Genomic DNA, 7,853 nt, shown 5'->3' with positions numbered 1-7,853 from the left:
CTTTATTATTATTGTCTGGTTTGGGAACTTTTTTCTATTGAATGATTTGTTCTATGGTGGGATCTCAGCAGCAATCTTCTGCTTAGCAGAGGCGTACACATATACCTGAGGTATAAAGAGATATATATTTAATTTTATTTGTGTCGCCCATTCATTTTCTGAACACATACTCGTGGCCAAAATGGAGAGGCTGGTGGAAGAGTCTCTGGAAGGATGAGTTTTGTTGAGCTTCTGGTACAATACGGAACACCACAGGCTGCAATTTCACACTCCACAGCACAATTACCCTAAAGCTATCCCTTCTCTCTTTCATCCAAGACCCCCTATTTCCTCTCCTTTTGCCTGCTTTTAATACCACTGCATATTTGATCCGAGTGTTTCCTCCAGCACTGAGCACTGGAAGACAGGGCAGGTATAGCTAGATTATATATATATATATATATATATATATATATATATATATATATATATATATATATATATATATATATATATATATATATATATATATATATATATATATATATATATATATATATATATATATATATATATATATATTAGGCCTGGCTGCTGGAGCAGAGGAAAACTGTGTATTTACTGTCCTGAATGGCATATGGGCCACGTGTGCTGTTCTTTATGTAGAACCCGACACTTTAACCTCTAGCCTTTACTACAGGCATTTCCACAAATACAGACAAGAAGGGGAGTCCTTTACAGGGCACAGGACTGCCCCAGACCAACAAAGACTGAGCACATACACAATTACATAACATTTTACAGATAATAGAAACAGACATTGCAATAGAAAGCAACAAATGAAAAAAAAAGGTAGTTTTAAAGCTTAATAAGAGAAAGCTTAAAAAACAAACAAAAAAAAACAAACAAAAAATAAACATACACACACACACCAAAGCCTTATCAACTAAAAGAGTCCAATACACATAAAACAGCATGTAAAATACACACATAACGCACAGTACTAACAAAAAGAAGACTACAAAAAAAGAGTATACAAGAAAAAAGAAAGCTAGATTGCACAGTGTGGCACATATGTGGAAAAGAAAACAAGGTTTTAAATAAAGTATAAAAACACCGAAGAGGCAAGGGGATTGCAACACACATAAAATGACCAAAACACACAAACCAAGCAGAAAAATACCCATTAAAGAGACACAATCACAGTACCGCATTTTAATACAAATACACACACATAATATATATATATATATACAAACCGAAAGTGAGCTTAACATATAACTAAAGACAGGACTTTTTTTATTTACACAGAATGGTGGGGGTTAGCACCACTAGCTCACTGACAACTGAAAGGATTATCTTCAAACTGGAAAGGAAACTTCTCACTTCCTGATGAACTTACAGAACAGGAAGTACAGGGAAATATCTCTAATGGGAAGCGTTTTTAACCCTCCTCTATCCAAAATGAAAAAAGAAAGAAGGTTAGGTTTTAGATATACTGTAATATTTCAGCATTTTATGTCCTGTTCAGCCACACCATTGACCAGCAGGCAGATGGCATACACTGGTCAGGTCATGGGAAAAGGACCAGAGCACAGGGGTAAACACATGGCAGCTCCAAATTTACAGCTAGGCGGTGCTTGTTTGTTGAATTATCCAGTGTTTGTGAGCAAGATAGAATTATTCACCTATAATTTTACTGTGATTTCTGCCTCTATATACGAATCTCAGGCGCTAGGAAGAAGCGGTGTTTATAGCACTATACATTTCCTCTATAAAATTGCAAATGAGCGAATTATCTTCTTTATTAAAAGCCCCTTTTAATCAGCAGTAATGAAGCATCCTCCTCCTGTCTCTCCTCTCTGCCCTTCCAAGGTTACATCGCCGCAGGCCCTGCCACAAATGTTCATTCACACTCACTAAAATAACATTTATATAACCTCAGTGACAAGAAGGGGCCAGGAGCCTGAGAAATAGAGCCAGGAAAATAGCAATGCACACCGACACAGAGAGTGAAGACAGCGAGGAAGTGAAAAAGAAAGAAAGAAAAGAAGGAATGAAAAAAGAAAGAAAAGAAGGAATGAAAAAAGAAAGAAAGAAAGAAAGAAAAGAAGGAATGAAAAAAGAAAGAAAGAAAATATTATAAAAGAAAAAATCGAAACAATAAAATAAAACAAAAATGTATAATATATTTGCATTTGTAAATATTTATGTATGTATTTATTTTAATTGTTTTTATATTTATGTTACAAATCATATGCATTTCTGTATATTTGTAATTATTTTATTTTATAATTATTGTATTTCTCTAAAAGTTAGATTACTTCATTTTTTTCTGAGGGAGGATTTGCTCTTTTTTTTCCATCTGCTTACATAGTTTATCCTAGTGAGAGTTTAAGTGCTGTTTAGTTTTTTTTTTTTTAATATAATGATTAACCCCCTTTGAAAGTGAAAAAGACTTTAGTTTGACGTGTAATTAAAAGGGGTTTGTTAGAATGGCAGGGAGCCATTCATCTCCAGCATTAGCTATTAATGGCCTCTGGGTTTTAGTGAAAGAAAGGGTGATGAAGAGAGAGCAGGGGGTATATAGAGGGAGAATAGTGGGTATAGAGAAGGAGAGCAGTGGGTAGAGGGAGAAAGCAGGGGGTATATAGAGGAAGAGTAGTGGGTACAGAGAAGGAGAGCAGTGTGTAGAGGGAGAAAGCAGGGGGCAATAGAGGGAGAATAGTGGGTATAGAGAAGGAGAGCAGTGGGTAGAGGGAGAAAGCAGGGGGTATATAGAGGTAGAATAGTGGGTATAGAGAAGGAGAGCAGTGGGTAGAGGGAGAAAGCAGGGGGGAATAAAGGGAGAATAGTGGGTATAGAGAAGGAGAGCAGTGGGTAGAGGGAGAGAGCAGGGGGTATATAGAGGGAGAGTAGTGGGTACAGAGATTGAGAGCAGTGGGTAGAGGGAGAGAGCAGGGGGTCGGGGGATTTTGGGTGGCTGTGAAGGCCAGGTAGATGTGGATTGTATGGAGCTGTCGGGTATGTTGTAGAGGTTTCTCAGTAAGGGGACAGTGAATTGGAGTGGATGAAGGATGAGAGGGAGAGGAGGGGAGGGAGTATGTGTTCAAGTGATCAGCCATCATATCCTCCCAGCACGCTGAGCCTGATGGAGATTCTGCTACAAGCAGGTGGACACAACATCCACACCGGGAGGGAGATCTGTGACCTGATCTGATAAGGTTTGATTCACATATGTAACATTTCCCATACAGTCGCTGACTCTTTCCCTAGCTCTGTGTCCCGCACAGGTCTTTTTGTCACCTGTCCTATACAAGTGTCCCCTTCTGACCAGCACTTGTGTAAGTTCACTTTGCCATTCTCTGCCTAGTGCTGGGTGTATATGGGAGGCAGATCCTGTGTCCTAATACTATTCTCTATCTTCTTCTTCTGCCTATTAGCCTGCATCAGATCGATTCGTTGTCGCATCTTTGTGTCTTCCAATAATAAAGCAGCAATGGCTGTCCCGAAGACACGATCATTTGGGGGTATTGTTAGTTTATCAGCGAATAAGTTGGATTTTATGGCCTTGGTATTTAGAAAACTTAAAATAACATTTGTATTTGTAACTTTTGTACTATTTGTGCTCGGGACGGTTGTGAATTGGTTTAAATGCCTTATTAAATTATTATATTTAATTTTGTTGGTGTCGTGTTTTTTTTTTTTTTTGCTATATATTATTTGAGTAACAGATCCTACAAAACTGGTAGTATTTACTGTTGTAGAAACATATACAACAGAAGCGGTAATCATACTCTTTTCAGTACATCAATTAATTCATCCAATTGGTGTGGAGGCTTGTGGCCCCAGGCTGCCTGGATGGGCGGTGGGAGGAGAGGGGTCAGTCGGATCATTTGCTAATTCTTTATCCTAAAATCCTGACAACAAGCCACTTACAGAATAAAAGGCATATTGAATGTCTGATGTCGGATTTAAACAGCGCTCATTTAGGAGTTACAAGAAGCCTACCAACGGGGAGTATAGAGGGACAGGTAACTGGGATTACAAGAAAATACACTTTATATCTATCTATCTATCTATCTATCTATCTATCTATCTATCTATCTATCTATCTATCTATCTATCTATCTATCTATCTATCTATCATAATGCATAATCTATCTATCTATCATAATGCATAATCTATCTATCTATCTATCTATCTATCTATCTATCTATCTATCTATCTATCTATCTATCTATCTATCTATCTATCTATCTATCTATCTATCTATCTATCTATCTATCTATGTTTACCACTCTATAAAATATCTATCATATTTTTTATCTATCTTTTTATGTTTCTACCAATTATTGGATGAGGCTTTTAATCATTCACTACTATATCTAAAAGAAAACAAAAGTTTTGGATCAGATATATTTTAATGAACCAAAATAATATAATTATTTATGTAGTTTCAAGCTATTTTGAGAGGCGTTGATTTGTTCCTTTCATGTATCTATCTATCTATCTATCTATCTATCTATCTATCTATCTATCTATCTATCTATCTATCTATCTATCTATCTATTCTTGTTTTGTTGATACTTTCTAATAAAAAATGCATGTTTCTTTTTGTGTCTGGATTATTTTTACTATATATTTCTTTTTCCATTCCCCTCCAGACCAAGTGCAGGATCTGCATACACCTGTATGGCGCACTTCAGCACCTGTTCACTTCCAGGCAATGATCAGGGTAGGGTAGATACCCCCTGGCAGTGAACGAGTTAAAAGCCCCCCCCCAGCATGCAAGTTTGACTATTGGTAAAGAGTTTTAGTCGCTTTTGTGTCTAGATCTCATCTCCTCCACAGCATGTCACTAGAGCCAAGAGAAAGAGAGGCAGCTCACATAAAAATCAAAACAAACAGAGGAGGGAATCAAGCCGACAAGACTGTGCAGGGCAGTCAGCTCAGGGTTAATAGAGTAGGGATCTGAAGGGGTCATTGGATGGGGATGGATCATAGCTGGCCAGAATCTACTAGTGGGCAGAGTGACAAGCTGTACAGGGCACCGACCCTGATCAGAAAGAAAAATCCCTGTCGTGTATCCATTTCTATGAATTTCTATGGATGGTGCACAGGATGGGGTTAAACGACTTGAGGAAAGGAGAGACAAACAAAGAAGAGAGCAGGCAGCAGGCTGGAGATGGGACGGGGAGGAGAAGAGGATCAGGGGGAGCTGTGTGCAGTCCCAGCCAGGCTGATCCCATTAGCTCTGTCCTTGGGTTGCATATTTATACGGTCTGCGGGGTGAACAGATGGACTATCAATTTAATTTCATCTTCAACACCATCAGAGATTGATTTTCTACTCGCTTTTAATTTTGCCATAATTAATTGTATCATTACAACTGTTTTCTATTGATCTCCCTATTTAAAGCTGAAATGCAGAAGGGATTTCACAGATCCTCAGTACACACTGAAGGATGGGAAAAGGGGGGGGAGGGGGTGTACCAAGTTTACCTGGACCGAGCCTAAAGAAAACAATTAGTATGGCTTCCAATATTTTCTTTACCCCTCCTGGGTTTGTTACCTCCTAATACCAGGCACTGTGTTATTATACCGGGTGAGAGGTACCCAGAGATATATAGACAGACTGACAGCTGTCACCTGGGCACACAACACAAGGCACCGCACTCTCTGGAGGTGCAACGTTCAGAAACTTTCTCCATTTACAGTAGGATTTATCAAAACAAATATAATGTATTCAAATCTCAGGAAGTTATTTTTTTTTTAAACTTTTTTATTTATAAATTTATTTAACAAGAGTTATTCATTCTAAGCAGTAAAACCAAACTGAAAGCAAATGTGATGGCAAAAAAGTTATGATGGGCTAAGTTATCAGGACCTGGGACAGAACAACTAATAAAAGGGACAGAGCAATTGTTGCTTTTATGAACAATATTTTATTTATTGTATAAATTGTAAAAAGTTAAATTAGTGAAGATCAAATAAAAAACAGAGAAAAACGATCGCTAAAAGTTACAGACGAGTAGAGAAGTAACATAAAAACGAGGCGGCTTTCGGCACATTATTTGGAAACAGAAGATGATAGTAAATAAATAGAAAAGCACACATATAAATAGAAAAGCACACATATAAATAGAAAAGCACACATATAAATAGAAAAGCACACATAGTAGATAAAACACATTCAACTGTAGATTAAAACTGAGAAATCCGCACTTTCATTTTTACAGATCACAACATACAACAAAAAGTTGAAAACACCAAGGCGACCTTGTCACAGTTCTAGAAGGATGACTTGGTGAAATGTCTTGCCCTTGGAAAAGTCTCACAGCCGACTTCACCCAGAAAGAGATGGCATTGCCTGGCATCCTGAGATCTCCATAACTGGGCACTGAGTGCTGTGAGCTGTGTCCACCCTGATTAATGGCCCTTCTATCACACAGCACCACACCAGGAGGTACGCTCGGCCTCTCAGCTGGGTACCATGCTATCGGACCAGCCATCCACAGCTAAACGGTTCCGATCTCTAGAAAAGTCCCAGGAACATATATGCTTCCATTGGAGTGGGACTGAGAAAGGGAAAAGGTAAATAAGCTAAAAATAAACTCCAGAAAACACCCTCGATAGCTTTGAAGGGCCAAACAATGTGTTGGTTATGTTTTGGTAACTTTAGGGTCCTGGAGAAGACTTCTTGGTTGACACAGAAGCGTCAACGCCTTTCGCTCACCTACCGCTCAATGCTGACAGCCCTATCCAGTACAAGAGCAGGCAACCCACCCCTTCCCGACTTCAACACCAGGAAAGAAGACAAATCGCCAGACACACACCCGGGACAATCTGCTTCTTTTACCACCTTAAAGATTTTTTTTTCCCCATTGATTTAACGGCATAGAGTCTCTGTCAGGTTCACAGATGGATTCGTAAGAAAAATGAACTATTTGCACATTGATTCTTCATTAAAATTGCATTTATGCGTTTGCTAAATTGGTTTAAAAAGCCTATTTGCGCTTTTACTTTATTGTCAGTGGTGCAGCTTGTGGGCAAACATTGCTTACAGGTTGGGAACGTATTGTATACACATCAGGGTCCAGGATACTAAATGCTTCACTCTATTTCATATCTAAATACAAGAAAACACTGCTCCTACAACCAGATGGACATTATTATTATATATTTTTTCTAATTAAGAAGATTTTTATTCATAGCTACCAGTTACCTACTGCTAACTAAAATAGAAGTTTTGTTTTATTTATTTTTTCCCTGTAATTATTATTGAAAAAATACACTCACATTCAATTAATTTCAAAATATTTTAAAGGAAATAAAAACAAATAATGTTTATTGTATTGGATTCACTGCTTGCCCCCTTTACATGATTTATTGAAATATTAAATAATAAATAATAATGAATATATTATTCTGTATCGAGTCCTATTTAAGATTATAATTTTTGCACACACAACCCAGTAAATTACAATATGACATCATTAATATTAAATGAGAAAATGCCTATAAAGATGTCATTAAAATTTAACAGCAATCTTTTTACAGGTATAAAGATGCATCTTGAGCAGCCAAAGAGAGACATTTAAGTGTTAACAAGTATATTGCCTGGGAAAAAAAAATAGATTTAATCTAATTTAACCATATTTCTGATAGTAGACAGGGAGCTGAAATGTCTTGCTGATGTGTTTATCCCCTAATCAGTTCATTAGTTATAAACAACATGACATTAGAAGTTGATATTAATTTTTATTTAACCAGTTGATGTTTAATCGGTCATGGGAGAATGGATAACAGGGAAGAAGATCCCTCTGGTGCAGACCAGTTACAAGTTTATACACTCTCATCCTCAATGATCA

General features: G+C 37.4%; 1 long non-coding RNA gene across 1 annotated transcript; it reads left to right on the top strand.

Moving 5' to 3' along the window:
* Window positions 1–2,256: 2,256 nt before the first annotated feature.
* LOC143930283 (uncharacterized) lies at window positions 2,257–7,405 on the top strand. The gene is made up of 3 exons (XR_013262746.1): window positions 2,257–3,203; window positions 6,222–6,576; window positions 6,665–7,405. It is a non-coding gene; the product is annotated as an uncharacterized LOC143930283 (long non-coding RNA).
* Window positions 7,406–7,853: the final 448 nt, after the last annotated feature.

Source organism: Lithobates pipiens, unplaced genomic scaffold (assembly GCF_037356315.1).
Source record: "Lithobates pipiens isolate NorthernLeopardFrog02 unplaced genomic scaffold, aLitPip1_a1.2 Scaffold_25, whole genome shotgun sequence".
Taxonomy (NCBI): Eukaryota; Metazoa; Chordata; class Amphibia; order Anura; family Ranidae; genus Lithobates; species Lithobates pipiens.
The sequence above is the reverse complement of the archived record's forward strand: the minus strand, read 5'-3'. Positions and strand labels throughout refer to the sequence as shown.